Source organism: Rhinatrema bivittatum, chromosome 8 (assembly GCF_901001135.1).
Source record: "Rhinatrema bivittatum chromosome 8, aRhiBiv1.1, whole genome shotgun sequence".
NCBI lineage: Eukaryota > Metazoa > Chordata > Amphibia > Gymnophiona > Rhinatrematidae > Rhinatrema > Rhinatrema bivittatum.
Window position 1 is genome coordinate 177033759 of NC_042622.1, and position 17854 is coordinate 177051612.

Below are 17854 nucleotides of genomic sequence, written 5' to 3' on the forward strand. Positions count from 1 at the left end.
GCTTTTCTGAGCAAAACATATGTTCAGTACTGGCAGCACCGTCCCCCATCACCAACTGACCTTATAGAAACCAGAAAAGCGCTCATTTTTTTCTCAGTTAGTCTGAAAACACAAAAACTTTGAGAGGAAAACACAAAAGACATACATGCAAAGTCATATTCCGAGCAGGCTGCTAACATGCTGACTTCCAGATGTTTAGCGAGACAGGGAAAGAAATGCAATGAAAGGTCAACAGTTTCCATCAGAGATTTTGCTGGGTTCCATGGTTAAAAAAAAGCAATAACTTACATTCAAATCTCACCAGGACCACAGATTTTGCACAGTTGTCTAACTATTTACAGAGGTGAAATACTGTAAATCTGCAGGTCTGACTCTTAACTGTCCAAACTATCACAGAAACATGATGGCAGAAAGAAGTCACACAGCTTATCTAGGCTGCCCATCCACACCAACTGCTCACATCTACAATCCCTATCACTCCCTCAGAGATCACCTGTTCTTGTCCCATGCTTTCATGAATTCAGACACCGCCCTGGTATCCACCACCTCTACTGGGAGGCATTCCATACATCCAACACCCTCTCTCTAAACAAATATTTCCTTAGATTACTCCTGAGTTTACCCCCTTTTACCCTCATCCCATGACCCCTCATTTCGGAGCCTCCTTTCCATTGAAAGAGGACCTCCGCCTTGGAGGTACTCGTAAGCCTCTATCGAATCTCCCCTATCCTGTCTTTCCTCTAGGGTGTGCATGTTTTGATCTTTAAGTCTGTCCCCATATGCTTTACAATGAAGGCCACTGACCATTTTAGTAGCCATCCTCAGGAACAACTTCATCTGGTTTCTATCCTTTTGAAGATGTGGCTTCCAGAATTGTACACAGCATTCCAAACGAGTTCTAACCAAGGACTTATAGAGGGAAAACATCACCTCCTTTTTTCTGCTGACCATTCTTCCGCTTATGCACACAAGCATCTTTCTGGCTTTTGGGGTACCCACCTGTTTGGCTGCAACAGATATGATCTCCCCCAGATCTTGCTCTTATTTAGTACTTAGAATAATTTCAGCCCACATACTGTACCATTATCAATGATTGGTTACCGAGAACAACAGTTTTGGCTGAATATTTTGGGTGTGGGGGGAGATCCGAAAAATTTGTGAAGGAAAACTTTTATGACAATGACATTGAGTGCTAATAACTTAGATGATGAAGCTTTGAAACCTGGAGGCCTATGTCCAGAACTTACTGTGCGACCTTGAGAAAGTCACTTACATTTTTAAGAGTACAAACTTTTTAAGAGTTCAAACTTAAAAAGAAGGAACCCTGTACCCACGTAATTTATCTCATCACTAGCAACTCACAAATAATAACTATTCTGATCATGAGCCATGTTTTAAGGCACATTTAGAATATCAGAGCCCATATCACTTAAGATGGACAGCAAGCAGTGCTGTAGAAATGGTCCACTTGGATCACAGATTGAAGGCTCAACGTTCCTATGTAACTTAGGTACTTCTAACAGTTCTAAGTGGCCTGGATGGTGTTAACTATGGATGAGCTTTCTATCCAGCCTTCTCTGGGGATGTGGCAGTGATGAATGGAGTTTGTTAAGAGTGCTGAGCATGTCAGAGAAAACAGGATTTTGTAAGACAAAATGAGGTTAACCCCACCAACACTTCGATGTTATGAAAAAGGTAGCAAGCATGCTGATTTCTGACTGACTGAAAACATCCCACATTTATGACGACATTGTGGAAATGTGAGGACCCTGGCTGCAGTGTGGCCCTCCTGCCTGCAGGGGTCCTCAGTGGGCCGCAGTCTGTGCTGCACTGGCTTCCGCCTCAGTGACTCAATGACTCAGCACAGTCACTCCCATAAGAGCCCTCCTCACTATTGCTCCTTGAGGCAGCTTGGAGTCCTTCCTTGTTGTGGTCCATGTTCCTGTCTGAGACTTAGCCTTCTTGTTGCTTTGTACTTGGCCTTCCTGCTTTGCATTGGTCTTCTGTTTGTTGACCAGGCCCCAGTACAATGGCCTTTTCCAGTCTGAGTTTGCATTGTCTGTTTGTTTTAGATTTAGTTTCCTGTTTGTTCTTTGGACTTGTTCCAGTAACATGCTATCTGTTTGTCTGTCCTGTTCTGTGGTGCTCTCCCCTGTCCTGTCTTGTGTTTCTATGTGGGCACCTTACTTTTCCCCACCCTTTTTCCTGAGTGCATCTCCACTCAAGCTCTGACCACCAGAACCTGCGGGCTCAACCCAAGGAGAAGGTGGCTGGTCAGGCAGAAGTTGCTGACATTACCAGATCTGATCCTGAATCCAGCGATTACCATGAGGCCTGTATTCAGACACAATCCAAATAGCAAAGTTAGCCGGATAAACTTATTCGGCTAACTTTGGAGGCATATTCAATAGTGCAGCCGCACTACTGAATATAGCCAGCTATCTTAATTAGTTAGCCGGTTAACTTTAGGACAGCTCTTTGACTTGACCAGACTTACCTGGCTAAGTTAACTTAACCGGCTAACAACTCCTCCCAGTTATGAACAGCCTCTAACTTAGCCGGCTAAATTCTAGCCACATAACTTATTAACCAGCTAGAAGTTAGCTGGATAAAGGTTGAATATAGTCGGGTAAGCCATTTAGACGGATAACTATGTATGTTATCCGTCTAAATGGCTTTTGAATATGGACTTCCATATATATATTGGCACCAAGCCATGACAGTAGCACAAAGCCAAACAGAACCAAGAGCTAAAGCTTAAGCAACAAGAGCAATGATGGCCACAAACAGATCAAAGGAGACCCAGGCTGAGACAAGGTATAGTGAGTAAGGCAGGGCTTTTAAGGTGTGTCAGTGCTGACTCAGGAGCCTGCATAGATCAGACTGTGGCCCACTAAGGGCCCTTGCAGATAGGAGGACTGCACCGTAATCAGAGTCCTGGCAAAGACTTACTAATATGCTTTACAACAAAACTAAAACCCTGGAAGCAAAGACAACCCCTGCCTTCAACACTGCACTGACAACATCCTCCCCCACCAAAAACACACCTACACATTCTCTTCATACAGAAGGAAATATTTATGTCCCATACATGCTACATGCACTGTAGAAATTTTTCATGCTTAAATAAAGTTAGCCTTGCAATGTTACCTGGACCTTTAAGAACTATGGTGTGGCAGTAGCAGTGGTTATGAGATGCATCATTTGCTTAACTTTTCTTTTTATGTGGAGTTACTTTTCATTAATTTAAAATAACTGTGCTAAAGAGGTAGTATATGGTTTTGTGTTTTTTTGAATCGATTTACTACATCAGGAGTTCTTTTGGAGGGGAAAGAGTTAATGGGAGGAGAGCTACACACACTGCGTGTTAAAGGTTAGAAGAATAATCAGTCATTTGAAAAACACTACATAAACATTTTTCCGGATGCAATTTTCAGTCCAAGGATACATTTCCCAGTAGAAATCAGCAGCTAAAAAGGAAATCATTTAGTCTCCGTAAGTGCCAAATTGTATCCTGATTTTTCCTGGTCTGGCTCAGCTTTCAAAACTAGTGGTTCAACTTCTGCAATCTTTCACCCAGTGACTATATAAACACGTCCTTATAAGAAAGACATAATCCTTGGGTGGGCCAATTTATGTTGGATTATGAAAATACTTAAAATACAAAATCGTATAATGACTGTTTCCTTTTTTTTTTTTTTTACTAAACTGAAAAAAAAATATTTAGAATGGACAGCTGGTGCTACACTCCAAAGACAGGACTGTAAATCTGTCAAGTTTTGCTTTCCGATTTTTTTTTTTTTTTTTTTTGCTGCTGTTTTATCTTTTCCAATATAGAACTTGAGTGTCTGTGAATTACCCCCATGCACTTACAGTATAGCCTGCATTTAAGTTTCCCCTAACCTGTGCAGCAGATGCAGACATGCACTCAACCCAAACTCATGTACAACGCATTTGCTGGTATATAAATCACATCTGGACAGCAGCTATTAATGAGTTGGCAACAAGTTACCAAGGCACTGGCAATGCTTCCTGCAGAACATATCCCTTCAAAAACAGAAAGCAGCTATCTCCTTCCTAATATGGCCTGTATATGTATGTGATTTGTTAATTTTACTCTTTTGGGTCTGGTAGTTCCTCCTTTCTGGTACAGCCAGAACCAGTGCTGGGAGCTGGTGCTATGAGCCTTCATTCACAATCACTCAAGGATTTTCCCCCTTTTTCTAAAGTATTATTTATCATTTAGGGTCATTTCATATGCCACCTTTCCCCAAAGTCGGTCTCAAGGTGGATTACCAGAAATTTAAATGAACAAGAGGCGAATCAGAACTTGCAATTAATGTAGCATTGGGATCCAGCAAAAGAAAACCCATTTGTGAATAGCTCCAAGACCCAGTTGTATATATCACTGACTCTCCTCGGGAGTTCAGGAAGTTGGGCCGAAGATGTGGGTTTTAGGGGAAGGCCTTAGCTTTTTTCTTGAACTTAAGGTACCAGGGTTAGTGATGCTTTGTTCCAAAGTTTGGTGCATAACAGCTAAAAGCACATAATTTCGTGCAGAACAATCTGGCAGTGGTCAGGGGAGGAGAGGAAAGAAGAGCCATTTTGGCAGACAAGAGTTCCCTTGAGGGCATGTAAGGGGAGAGAAGTTGAGATAGGAATTCAGGGGCCTGTTTATTCAAGCATTTGAAGACAAAGCAAGGAGTTTAAAATTGTATCCTGCTTTCTACTGGGGACCGGTGAAGTTGATGTAGAATAGGCTTAATATGATCAGTTGCTTTTGCACCTACCAAAATTCTCATGGCTGTACTTTGTAAGAGCTGGAGGCACTCAGAGCTTTATTGTGAGATGCCGTTGTATAGGGAATTGCAGTAATTGATTTGGCTAGTGATTAACACATGTAGTATAGTAGCAAGATTGTGTTCATCAAGGAAATTACATAGTTGGTGGATCTGATGCAGATACATAAAGGAAGACCTTACTATTTTTGATATGTGGTGCTCCATTGTGAGGTTTTCGTTGAGTTGAACCCCTAGGATTTGTACTTAGGATGTAAGGTGATGCCTGCTAATGAGGTGTGATGATCCATTGTAGAGCACTCTTCCATTCTGCAAGTGGTGCTGTAGGCTGCTTGAACTGTCTGTCTAGTCCTCCCAGCTCTGTGCTCCTCATAGCCCCCTGGTGGCCATCTTGTTTCCTGTATAGACTTGTACTTATACTAAGGCAGTCTCAGCAGTAGGTTGCCAGAGCTTGATCCTACCTCTGGTCCTTGCAACCTGACTTCGCTTCTGTTTCCAGAAGACTTCAATATCATCAGCTTCTATGTTCAGTTGCTCCATTCAGTGCTCCTCATTCCTGGTATCCTGGATTTCTAATTAGTTTCTGCTCCTTACTCTGTGTCAGGCCTCATGCTCCTTGTCCATGTCAGGGGCTACTCCCATTTCTCATGCCTTGCTGGCCACCAGACCTGGAGAGCTCAGGCCAAAGGAAGATGACTGGCTTAGGCGGAAGTCCATCCTATTGTCAGTGGCCTAGATCTCCTGGGATAAGGCTGTTCATTTCTGGGGCAATCCACAGACTACAACCGTCACATGAGGGGAGCGATTGTAGGGGGTGATCTTAAGAACATAAGAACATGCCATTCTGGGTCAGACCAAGGGTCCATCAAGCCCAGCAACCTGTTTCCAACAGTAGCCAATCCAGGCCATAAGAACCTGGCAAGTACCCAAAAACTAAGTCTATTCCATGTTACCGTTGCTAGTAATAGCAGTGGCTAATTTCTAAGTCAACTTAATTAATAGCAGGTAATATACTTCTCCTCCAAGAACTTATCCAATCCTTTTTTAAACACAGCTATACTAACTGCACTAACCACATCCTCTGGCAACAAATTCCAGAGTTTAATTGTGCATTGAGTAAAAAAGAACTTTCTCCGATTAGTTTTAAATGTGCCCCATGCTAACTTCATGGAGTGCCCCCTAGTCTTTCTATTATCCGATAAATAACCGATTCACATCTACCCGTTCTAGACCTCTCATGATTTTAAACACCTCTATCATATCCCCCCTCAGCCGTCTCTTCTCCAAGCTGAAAAGTCCTAACCTCTTTAGTGTTTCCTCATAGGGGAGCTGTTCCATTCCCCTTATCATTTTGGTAGCCATTCTCTATACCTCCTCCATCGCAATTATATCTTTTTTGAAATGCGGCTTGAGGCGGCTTGAGTCAGAGAAGTTCTGATTTAGATGAGTTTAGACTGAGTTTGGGTTTGCTAAGCCATTGGGATATCGCTGTAAGAGTTATTAAAATAGGTAACAGATGAAGTTTGGTCATATCTCATTTTGGTGCAGAATTGGATATCATCTGCAAATAAGTGGCACTCGATATTGAAAGACTGGATGAGGTTGCAGATAGTTCTTCCCTTCCACTGTTCCTAATCTAGTCACTGCAGCAACAGTCCTGAGGCTGGGAGTCATATACCAGGGCTCCTACCAGACTAAGCATCATGGGTTTTAAATCTGGCCACAGGTGTCAACCTTAATGATGACCATGACTCCTCCCTCCTACTTCCTCTCCCTCGGGATGTGAACACCTGCTGAATGTTGCTTTAATGTAGTAGCAGTGCTTCAACAGGGCAATTCAAAACTCTGGCTGTGTTGAAATGCTCAACTACAGGTTTACCGCATTATTACACATCACTAAACAATTCACAAACTACAAAAACATCATGTAAAAAGATATTTTGCAGTCATATCCACCCACAGTGATGGAAGCAGCAGGAGCCAAGGCTTCTCTCTTCCTCCTCCCCTCCCTCCCTCGCTTCTCTGCAACACGGGTAACAATGTGGGAAACTAGTGAGTGTATGTACCCAGGTCCCTGGGGCAGTCGAGGAATAGGCACAGGGGAAGAAAGAACTCGCTCCCCATGCGCTGCTGGCTCCCTGTTCATTCTCACTGCTGCAGCCCATGTTAGAGGAATGTGCGTAACATAATGGAGAGGAAAGGAACATGGTGTAAAAAAGAGAGAAACCCTGGGAATGATGAGGAGGAGGAGCATGGGAGAAGGGGAAGGGGAAGAAGAGGCAGTTGGATGGGGAGGGAGAAGTTGTTATAAACAGTTTATTATAATCAGGAACTTACAGGCTTTTCAACACTAAGGAACAGAGTAATATACAGTAAAAATTCCCCTTCCTGGGTTTAACATCTGGGATCATAGCTAACATAGCATATACATACAAACCCATACACAGAGTATGCAAAACAGCGCTGAAAAATTGCCTGCAAGTCAGCATGGCCAGTTACCACACATTGAGGAACTTACTGTATTCAAAATTGGATGGAATTAAGTTTTTAAACATGTTGGCCAGAAAAATTATTCTCACCCTTTAAAATACCTTGGCTATTCTGAGATTGGTTAAAGGTTACATAAACATTAGTTTTAAGCAGGATGAAATGGGCTAAATATAAAGCAAACAAATTCATTCAGAATTTATTGCTGTTTAAAATGTTCCACACTGTTCAAGACTGTCAGTTGGAACATATGTACACTTTCAGTTGGCGGGAGAACCGAAAGCAGCATTCGCTGAACATTTTGATGGGCCAGGCAGAGCAGGATCCTGTGACGCACAGTTTTAAGCTAAGTTGAAAAGAGAAAAAAAAAAAAAGGTTTTCACAGAGAAACAGGGCTCCTACTTGTATCAAACCACATTCAAGAACAGCAACCCGCCCACAAGACATGATGAGAAATTTGTAATTAACATAAGCGGCTACCGCAAACACAAGCTCTTAGGGCAGTGAATTCTGCTATTCCACTTCACTTTCAGAAATTCTGAAACCCGAGGCTTTGTTTGGGCAAGTACAGAAAAAGCCAGCGGGAAAAAGCCAACACTCTCCTCCCTGACACTTTGCATGTGGTGATGGGGGGGCCGAGGGTTTCCAGGCCCTCTCTAACGGATACAACTATGTGAAAAGAAGACATTTTTCTGGTCTTCCGAGAATACAGAATAAATTATGGCGATAAGATCTGGAAAAGTTGGGCTGGAAGTTAAAGAGATTTTCACATCTGTGTCTACACATTCCTGCCTGGGGAATAATGTATCTTCAGCACCATTCACAGAAAAATGTGAGAAAATGTTCCTCTCTCAAAATGCAGCAAAACCATTCATGAGCCTTAAGATTATGGCTCACCCAGTGGACAATTCATCCCACCTTCCTTCTCCAAAACATTTTCTGTTGTACTGCTGATATTTACCAAACATCTACTTATCAGATTCACTTTTTCATAGCACAGTTTATATAAAAATATACCCACAAAAACTATAATGGGTGGTAGTGAGGAAAAATCAACAAAACTGGTAATTAACTGCATTGTTTTAAAATCGGGAGATAATGGAGAGGTGAAGGTCAGGATTACAGGGAAGAGATACAAAAAAATGGCCCGTCAGTGGTGGGATCTGAAAAACAAGTAAGATTCAAACAGTCTACAGAGAAAAGGAGACTGTTCCATCAATGTATGCAGAGTATGCACACTGCAGCCTGTCTAATAAGGACATGTGAATGGGCATAACTGGTTTCCAACAACACTGCTTGTATGAATCACCTCAAGGGTAAACCATCCGATCTGGTCACCATCCACAATAAATAAGTTACATGAAACATTTGTGTGTATACTCTGTAGCACGCTATACACAATTTATTTTTACTTACTTGGGTGAAAGTTTTAATTGCAAGTCGTGGAGCACAGCCAAGTCACAAATGACCCAACCAAATCAAAAGAAATCGTGTCAAACTCTCCAAAGAGATAATTTACTTAAACTACAGTACATGGAAATGTTTTCTGATTTTACACATTATCCTTCATGTTCAACCTTCTTTGGTTGCTTTCCTAGCGGTGAGACAGGGGAAGGCATAGAGAAAAGTCTATCCCTACCCATTTAACCTCCCACTGTGCCTTCGTGATTCTAAAAATGGATTAGTAAAGCATCACAGCCACTGGCCTCTTGCAAAATGAGTTGCATCTGCCAGGAATCAAGCTACCCCTTATTTATCTGCTTTAAACTCATTTTGTGCAAAAGAAAAAAAGCATTTAGTTCCTTCTCCAAGTATACAGGCTGGGTACATTTTAAGTATCCCACCTAGCGATATATATATAGCAAAATTGCTTACCTTTGTAATAGGTGTTATCCCAGGACAGCAGGATGTAGTCCTCACATATGGGTGACATCAGTAATTTAGCCCTATACGGAAAAACTTCTGTAAAAGTTTCTATGAAACTTTTGACTGGCACCAGAGTGCCTACTGAGCATGCCCAGCATGCCATGATATTCCCTGCCACAGGGGTCTCCCTTCAGTCTGTTTTGTAGCAATTAGCGTTAGCCAAAAATAAAAATAATAAAACGTATCAGACCCAACTCAGCGGGGTGGCGGGTGGGTTTCGTGAGGACTACATCCTGCTGTCCTGGGATAACACCTATTACAAGGTAAGCAATTTTGCTTTATCCCAGGACAAGCAGGATGCTAGTCCTCACATATGGGTGATTAGCAAGCTAGAGGCTGAGTCATTTGGGATTGAGGCAACAGTGAAGTATTGTTGTTGAAATGAATCAGCTGAAGATCACAGCAGGTTGGATGTAGAAGGAGTTGGGGGTTAAACTGGAAACAAGTTCTTTAAGACAGATTGTCCAAATGCTGAATCTTGTCTTCCTTCTTTGTCTAAACAATAGTGAGCTGCAAAGGTGTGAAGAGAACTCCATGTTGCTGCTTTACAAATGTCCAGAATAGGTACAGAGCGAAGGTGTGCTACTGAGGTTGACATCGCTCTGACTGAATGTGCTTTTACTCGCCCTTGAAGAGTAGGCCTGCTTTTTCATAACAAAACTGTATGCAATCTGCTAGCCAGTTTGTCAAAGTATGTTTACCCACTGCTTTACCTGGTTTGTTTGGATCATAAGATACAAATAGCTGACTGGATTTCCTTTGGATTGTAGTGCGGTTTAAGTAGAAGGATAGTGCACGTTTACAGTCCAAGGTATGTAAGGCTCTTTCTCCCTGGTGAGAGTGAGGCCTTGGAAAGAATGTTGGTAAAACTATAGACTGATTGAGGTGGAATTCTGTGACTACTTTTGGAAGGAATTTAGGATGAGTACGGAGGACCACCTTGTCATGTAGGAACTTTGTAAGGGGTTCGTATGTGACAAGAGCTTGTAGTTCACTGACCCTTCTAGCTGATGTAATGGCTATGAGGAATACAGTTTTCCATGTAAGATATGTAAGGTCACAGGTATCTATGGGTTCGAATGGAGAACGCATGAGTCTGGCTAATACTACGTTCAGGTCCCATTGTATGCTTGAGGAATGAAGTGGAGGTTTAAGGTGAGTTAAACCTTTCATAAACTTACTGACGAGAGGCTGTGTAGAGATAGGTGTGTCTCCCAGCTTGTTATGGTAAGCTGAGATTGCACTCAAATGAACTCTTACAGATGAAGTCCTAAGACCAGAGTCTGAAAGATGGTATAGGTAGTCTAGTAGTGAAGTAGTGGGGCAAGAGAAAGGATCTATAGATTTCTGAGTGCACCACAAAGTAAACCGTTTCCATTTGTAGGAATAATTCTTTCTAGTGGAAGGTTTACGTGAAGCTATGAGTACTTGAGATATATTGGATGAAAGATTGAGTGGTTGTAATATCAAGCTTTCAACATCCATGCTGTCAGGGAGAGGGACTGAAGGTTGGGATGGCGCAACCGACCCTGATCCTGAGTTATGAGATTAGAAGCTATTCCCAGGCGAATTGGATCCCTGACTGAGAGGTCTAGCAGTGTGGGAAACCATACCTGCGAGGCCAGTATGGGGCTATGAGTATCATGGTCCCTTTGTCCTGTTGTAGCTTCACTAGAGTTTTGGTTATAAGTGGTATCGGTGGATACGCATATAACAGGCCTGGGTTCCAATGGCGAGCAAAAGCGTCCTTTGGTAGGTTGTTCTCCTGTTGTAACAGGGAGCAGTAATTGTTCACTTTGTAGTTCAGATGGGATGCAAAGAGATCTCTTGGCCGAGTTGCACTGGCTACCCATTGAACAAAGATTACAGTACAAAACATTATGCACCATACACAAATTAATACACAATGAAAACGCAGACTGGTTTAACACAGCCCTCCGCGTACACATACCCAACAGAAATCTAAGATCAGCCAACAAAGCACTTCTAACCATTCCAACAGTCAAAACAGCAAGACTAACCCAGGTAAGAGAAAGGGCGTTATCCCTAGCGGGACCCAAACTATGGAACTCCATGCCCTTGGAATTAAGACTACAAAGAGAAAACAAGACATTTAGAAAAAATCTAAAAACTTGGCTATTTAAACAAGCCTTTCAGAAAGAGAAGGGAGAATAGAATCCAGGGAAATGCAAGGTTCAATTCAGGGAAGTTCAAGATACGAAACACCCACACAAACAGGAATCACTAAGGGTGTATGTTTTTAATTTAATTAATTGAATTCATCACTAAGGATAAATTACATTTATAGAATGAGTCCTAGACTCAAAACTGCTATAGAATCGACTGGACATGATAGTGCGCACACTCATTTAACAACTAACATTGATTAAAAAACTATGTTACCGAACCTAATGGCACCTGTGTAAAGGACCAGGTATTGGTTCTGGAACCATGCCTTCATCTATATCTTGGGGCTTCTTGGATACAGCCTGGATTAGGGTGTCCAACTTTTCCATCAGAGGTTGAAAGATAGAGACCTCTGGAATTGGCATTGATGGTTTCATCGGTGCTGGCGGTGGAATCGGCATCGACGGCATCGGTGTCGGAACGGCCGGAATTGGCATCGACGACATCGGTGCCGGAATGGCCAGTGACATCGGTATCGAGGACACAATATCCGTCGGTACCGGAATCAGCGTCGATGGCATCGCTGGTGTCGATGGTTGTGGCCTCAGTATCGCTTCGAGGAATGCGTCCCGTACCGCTTGACGAATATAAACATCAAGTTCCGCCTGCATGGATGGTGAGATCAGAGCAGCCATGGGGGGAGGCGGTAGTGGCGATGCCGCTACCTCCTCAGAGCCCTGAGGAGGTATGGTTCCCTGCACCGGTATCGGCGGGGATCGCCCTGGTATCGGAGGCTCCGAAGCCTGCACGTCCAACCGAGGTTTCTTAGCCGTCGATTACGTCTCCCTCGATGGCACCACGGGTATCAGATCGGTGGTCGATGTGTGCGGCCTTCGATGCCACTGAAACGTTGTCTGCTGGAATTTCGTTGGTGTTACAGTATAATTTAATTTGTAACTTTCGAATGAATTTGGCCAATGATATGCGGCTTTGGAAGTGGTACAGCCAAAATCCAAATGGACTCCCCCTGGTCCCCTGGACTCCAACATCAGCACTTTCTGTGACTTAGTAATTCAAGATATGGAATCCTTTGAAAATTCACCAACACATCCTTTTTTTTTTTTTTTCTTTATTTATAAATTTTCAAAAATTACAAACAATAATATTTGAACTTTACATTATTCAAAAGAAATCTTTTGAATATTTTCCAGGTATTCAGGGCATTTTTATATTGAAATTACATAACCTTCATTTTTCTAAATAAAAAATTACATCCTGAAACCAGTTACAATACCAGTGTTTGGGGAACCTAAAGCAACAAAATTAAACATAAATAAAATCTATCCTTCTGGATTCATTATAACAGGAATTTAGGTAGATAATTACTCTTATCTTTCCAACTTGGAACAGGTTTAGACAGTGTTTCCTTCTCTTTGGTTTCTCCGCTCTACCAAATTTCTCTAAATGAGACGGGTCATAATAAACATATCTTACCCCCTCTACCCGCATGACACATTTACATGGAAATCTTATCATTATTTGTATGTCAAAAGTTCTAGCTATTTTAGCCAGAGCAATGAACCTTTTCCTTCTTTCTTGTGTCTCTTTAGAGACATCTGGATATATCCAGATTTTTTCACCCAGGTATAGGGAGGATCTTTTTATCATAAAGGCCTTTAGGACCTTATCTCTGTCCGAAGACATCATAAATTTAACTATAAGGGTTCCCCTCATCTCCACCTGGGTGGTATATGAAGTTTCAATCAGATCTGTTATGTTTAAGGAAACTTCTACTTGCTCTGTGTTAATTTTCTTCTCATTAATAAAATAAGCATTCATGATTTGTGGAAAGTTTTCAGGCAACCATTTCTGAAAAATAGTTTTTTAATTGTTCTTTAGGCGAAACCATACGACATTTAGGGAAATTGACTATTCTTAAATTTGTATATTTTAAATGATTTTCTATTACTTCTACCTTTTTATTTAAAGCCAATTCCCCCTTAATAATCGAGGATTGTACCTTTTCTATAGAGGAAATATCCTGCTGTACCTTAATCAAAGTTGTCCCATAGTTTTGCACCATGGGACCTAGGTTTACTAATACATTTTGCATTTCATTAATAGCGGTATTTAACTTCATAATATTATTTTGTAACATATTCATGGAGCGCCATAACATTTCCACCGTCACTAATTTTGGAGTACCAGGTAATGCATCAGGGGTTAGAGGTAAGGGAACATCAACACCTTGTACTTGGTTCACGTTATTCCCCAAGGGGGAACTACTTGTCCAAACTTTTGTTGTTATTGAGGCCTTAGGTCTAACCATAGCCTCTCCACAGTCCTGCACCTTTTTAAGAGAAAAACTCTGAGAGTCTTTACTCTGTTCTTGAAGCATTAATGGACCATGGTCCTCCTCGAACAGGCTCAGCTGCTCCATCGGATTCTGTATGGCAGCTGTGCTGGAAACCTCAGTCAAAATGCTAATTCTTGGAGGTGGAGGCATAGTTGGAGCCCCGGGACTTAGGCTCACCTCTCCCAGTAGGGGTGGGGTTTGCTCATCCCCCACTCTTACAACGGGACACTCCGGGGTTGAAAATTCTACCGGTGGAAAAAAGGTTGTCATTGTTGTTTGCAATGAGGGAGGTGCCGTGGGGGTCGAGGCTTCCATTCGCACCTTTCCCTTCCGCTTTGAGTGCGGCATTATAACATAAATTGTCGCTAAATAGTGTCAAAACAAGAAGACAATTTTTTTACTCACTCTTCCTGTTAATAAACATCAATTGAGATGGTAGGTTGTCACGGGCACCGATTCTACTTCCGCTTCAGTGGGGGTTGGCGCCTTCTCGCCTTCGCCGGCCTAAGCCGGTCCAAGTCGCACGCCCCTTTGGAGCGCGCGGCTTAGGCAGCGCGCGCCGACGGTGGCGATGCGCCGTCTGCCCCGGAATTTATGGGCAGACTTCCTCCTCCGAAGTCCTCCAGCTCCGCCCACTTGCAACCGGAGGGGGGGTCAGGGCTCTCTCCGACGGACGCCTCGTGAGTCCTGGCTGTTCCGGGTAGGTCACAAACGGATACAAGAAGGAGCGGGGCCCGTTCCTCACCACACTCTCTCTGGGCTCCCCGGTTGTTATCTCCCTCTGCCCCGGAATTTATGGGCAGACTTCCTCCTCCGAAGTCCTCCAGCTCCGCCCACTCGCAACCGGAGGGGGGGTCAGGGCTCTCTCCGACGGACGCCTCGTGAGTCCTGGCTGTTCCGGGTAGGTCACAAACGGATACAAGAAGGAGCGGGGCCCGTTCCTCACCACACTCTCTCTGGGCTCCCCGGCACCAACACATCCTTTTATTAATTTTTCCATTCAGTCCCATCAAGCCCTCCGGTCTCTGTCTCATAATCCTCATATTATAGTGAAACCAGCGGACAAAGGAGGAAGCATTGTCATACAGGATCATGACAGATATATACAGACTTTATTAAAACACCTATCAGATCAAAAATATTACAAGCCCCTCTCAGAAGACCCCACTAAAGAACTATCGATCCTCATAGAGGCACTATTGGAAGAAAAAATATCACCTTTTTTGACACGCAAAGAAAGGAGCTTTTTACAAGTCAAACACCCTCGAATACCGGTTATGTACGGCGTTCCTAAAGTACACAAATCATTGGTAGACCCTCCATTGAGACCAATTGTATCCAGCAACGGGTCCATTTTGGAACTTCTAGCCATTTTTCTCGATTCTTTTCTGAAACCCTTGGTACGACGTATGCGATCATACGTACAGGACACCACTGACGTCTTGAAAAAACTGGAGCAACATTCCACCCACATGGGACCCACTGTACTTATAACCATGGATGTAGTCTCTCTCTACACCAATGTATCGCACACCACAGCCCTACTTACGATAGAAGAAAATTAAAAAAACATCATGGAAGGTTCAAGAATCCCATTTTGGTTTGTCTTTGAAATTGCCAAATTAGTAATTCAAAAAAATTATTTTCAGTTCTTGGACCAATTTCTTTTGCAAATACACGACATAGCAATGGGCTCATCCGCCGCTCCATCTATAGCAAACCTAGTCATGGATAGATTGGAAAGATCACACATAAATGGGTCAAGATGGTTCAATATGATTTCCCTTTGGATCAGGTACATTGATGACCTTCTAATATTTTGGACACAGGACACAGTTTCATTACAAGAATTTCTCCGATGGATCAATACAATCGATAAGGATTTACAATTTACTGCACAATACAGCAGTGAAAAAATAGCTTTTTTGGATATCTCGATCTCCTTTCAAAATTCTCATCTACAGACATCTATTTATCGCAAAGAAATAGAAAGAAACAACCTGCTCATGTACCACAGCTTCCATCCCAGAGCATTTAAACAGGGTCTCCCAGTGAGCCAATTTTTCAGGCTACGACGCCTGTGTTCCTCAGATAATGATTTTAAAATTCAAGCCGGTATCCATAGTCTTCAGTTTACACAGCCTACAAAAGAGCATGGCATTCCCCTCGTCAAGCATTATTAGAATATAAAATACATGATCCAGTCACTACAGACATCTGCATATTGAACCACACCGATAAATCCTATCTTATCATGCAAAGCATCAAAAAACATTGGCATGTGCTCCAATTGCATTCCGTTTTTTCCGAACCACCACTTTTTGCATACCAACGGAGTAAAAATCTCCGGGATCAGGTAGTACGTGCAGCCATCAATCAGCAAGATCATAACAGGCTGCAAGGGTGTCACAATCAATGTGGCAACTGTGACATGTGTCAAATCACCATAGAGGGTAATTCCTGGCAACACCCGGTTACAGGCTATATCTATAAGAAAAGATCTCTAACAACATGTGACACAGCCTGGGTGGTCTATTTAATACAATGCCCATGCCCGTTTCTTTACGTGGGCCGTACCAGCAGAAAAATTAAAATTCGGCTCTGAGAACACCGCAGCCATTTAAATACAGTAAATCTAGAGGCACCAATAGTAAGCCATTGCATAGAATCAGGACACACTTTTGACCTATTACGCTGGACTCTCCTGGAACAAGTATCACCAAACCCCCGTGGTGGAGATCTAAATCAAGTGTTGAATTACCGCGAACAATGGTGGATCTACACTCTAGCTACACAATTTCCACAAGGTCTAAACGATTCAGTTGAATGGTCTTCGCTCATTTAGCGATGTTACGCCGTACAGCTTTACCTAATTGCTTGATTAATTCTTTCATCAATTGGTTCCTCCTCTAGCCCAAGGTAGGTACAAAAACAGCTCTGGAACATGGCGGAACCAGCTGTCAAGGCAAAGCTGCAGCCGAGTAGCAGAATTATTTCTGGGCAGATTTGGGAATCATACGTATACAATAGACAGCAGCTATAACTTTGGTGTTCCTGCATACAAATGCTAACTTAAAGACAAAAATTTCTTCTCACCGTAGAATTGGCACTTTATGGCCCCTGAAGAAGCTGACAGAAACACGAGCCGTGTCGGGCCACCGCCAGCTTGATATCCCTGCTGCATCTACTGCTACGATAATTAAAAAAAATTTTCACTGCCTTAAAAAGTTGAAAAATTTATAAAAAAACAAAGCAAAAATATACAAACTGGAGAAACCAATGATTATATTGAGTATCGGTTTGTGACTTACCAGCAACCGCAGAAATATACTAGTGGCTTTCAGGGCTATCAAAGTCAAAGCCCGCCATCTTGTATGAGGTTTCTCCGGTCACACTTATGAAACTACATGGCATCAGCACTCTAGAAATATGATGTTATTTTGAATATATAGTTTCTTTTTCTTTGGCCTTTTCGCTTCCCGATGTCGATGCCCTTGACGATGGAGAGGGGGAGGAAATAAAAGCGTCTCCCGACTCACCTGGGACTCGTTTCTTTAACACCACCTTACGAATCGATCCAGCCGGAGACGATTGCGTTGAGGATGATGCTGCAGGTAAAAGCTGAATTTTGAAGAGCTGTTCCATCTTCTCCATCCGGAGTCGATGTCCCTTCGATGTCATGGCGGCACACAAGGGGCAGGCCCTAACATCGTGGTTCTCACCAAGGCAAAGAACGCAGTCTTGGTGGGGGTCTGTAAAGACATATTTCTAGTGCACTTAGGGCACTTTTTGAATCCCGAAGCCATTTTTAGGTCGGACAGCCGTCAACGATCGATGACCGGGAAAAAACGGTCAAAAATTCGGAACGGAACCGCGAAGTAATGAAAAACTTACCGCGATGGTATTCTAAAGGGAGACCCTTGCAGCTGAAGTTTTTCTAACTTTTTCTGAAAGTTTGAATTTGTGGAGAAATCTCCACAGGACTCCTACTAACTGCGAGGCTAACGGCTCCACGGAAAAAAGAAGACTGAAGGGAGACCCCTGTGGCAGGGAATATCATGGCATGCTGGGCATGCTCAGTAGGCACTCTGGTGCCAGTCAAAAGTTTCATAGAAACTTTGATAGAAGTTTTTCCGTATAGGGCTCCATTACTGATGTC

The 17854-nt window shown here is 42.8% G+C and overlaps 1 protein-coding gene across 7 annotated transcripts in view; it reads right to left on the minus strand.

The window, feature by feature from the left end:
- BCAS3 (BCAS3 microtubule associated cell migration factor) overlaps positions 1–17854 on the minus strand; it is a 969760-nt gene that overhangs the window by 342810 nt on the left and 609096 nt on the right. The gene's annotated exons all lie outside the window — the stretch shown is intronic.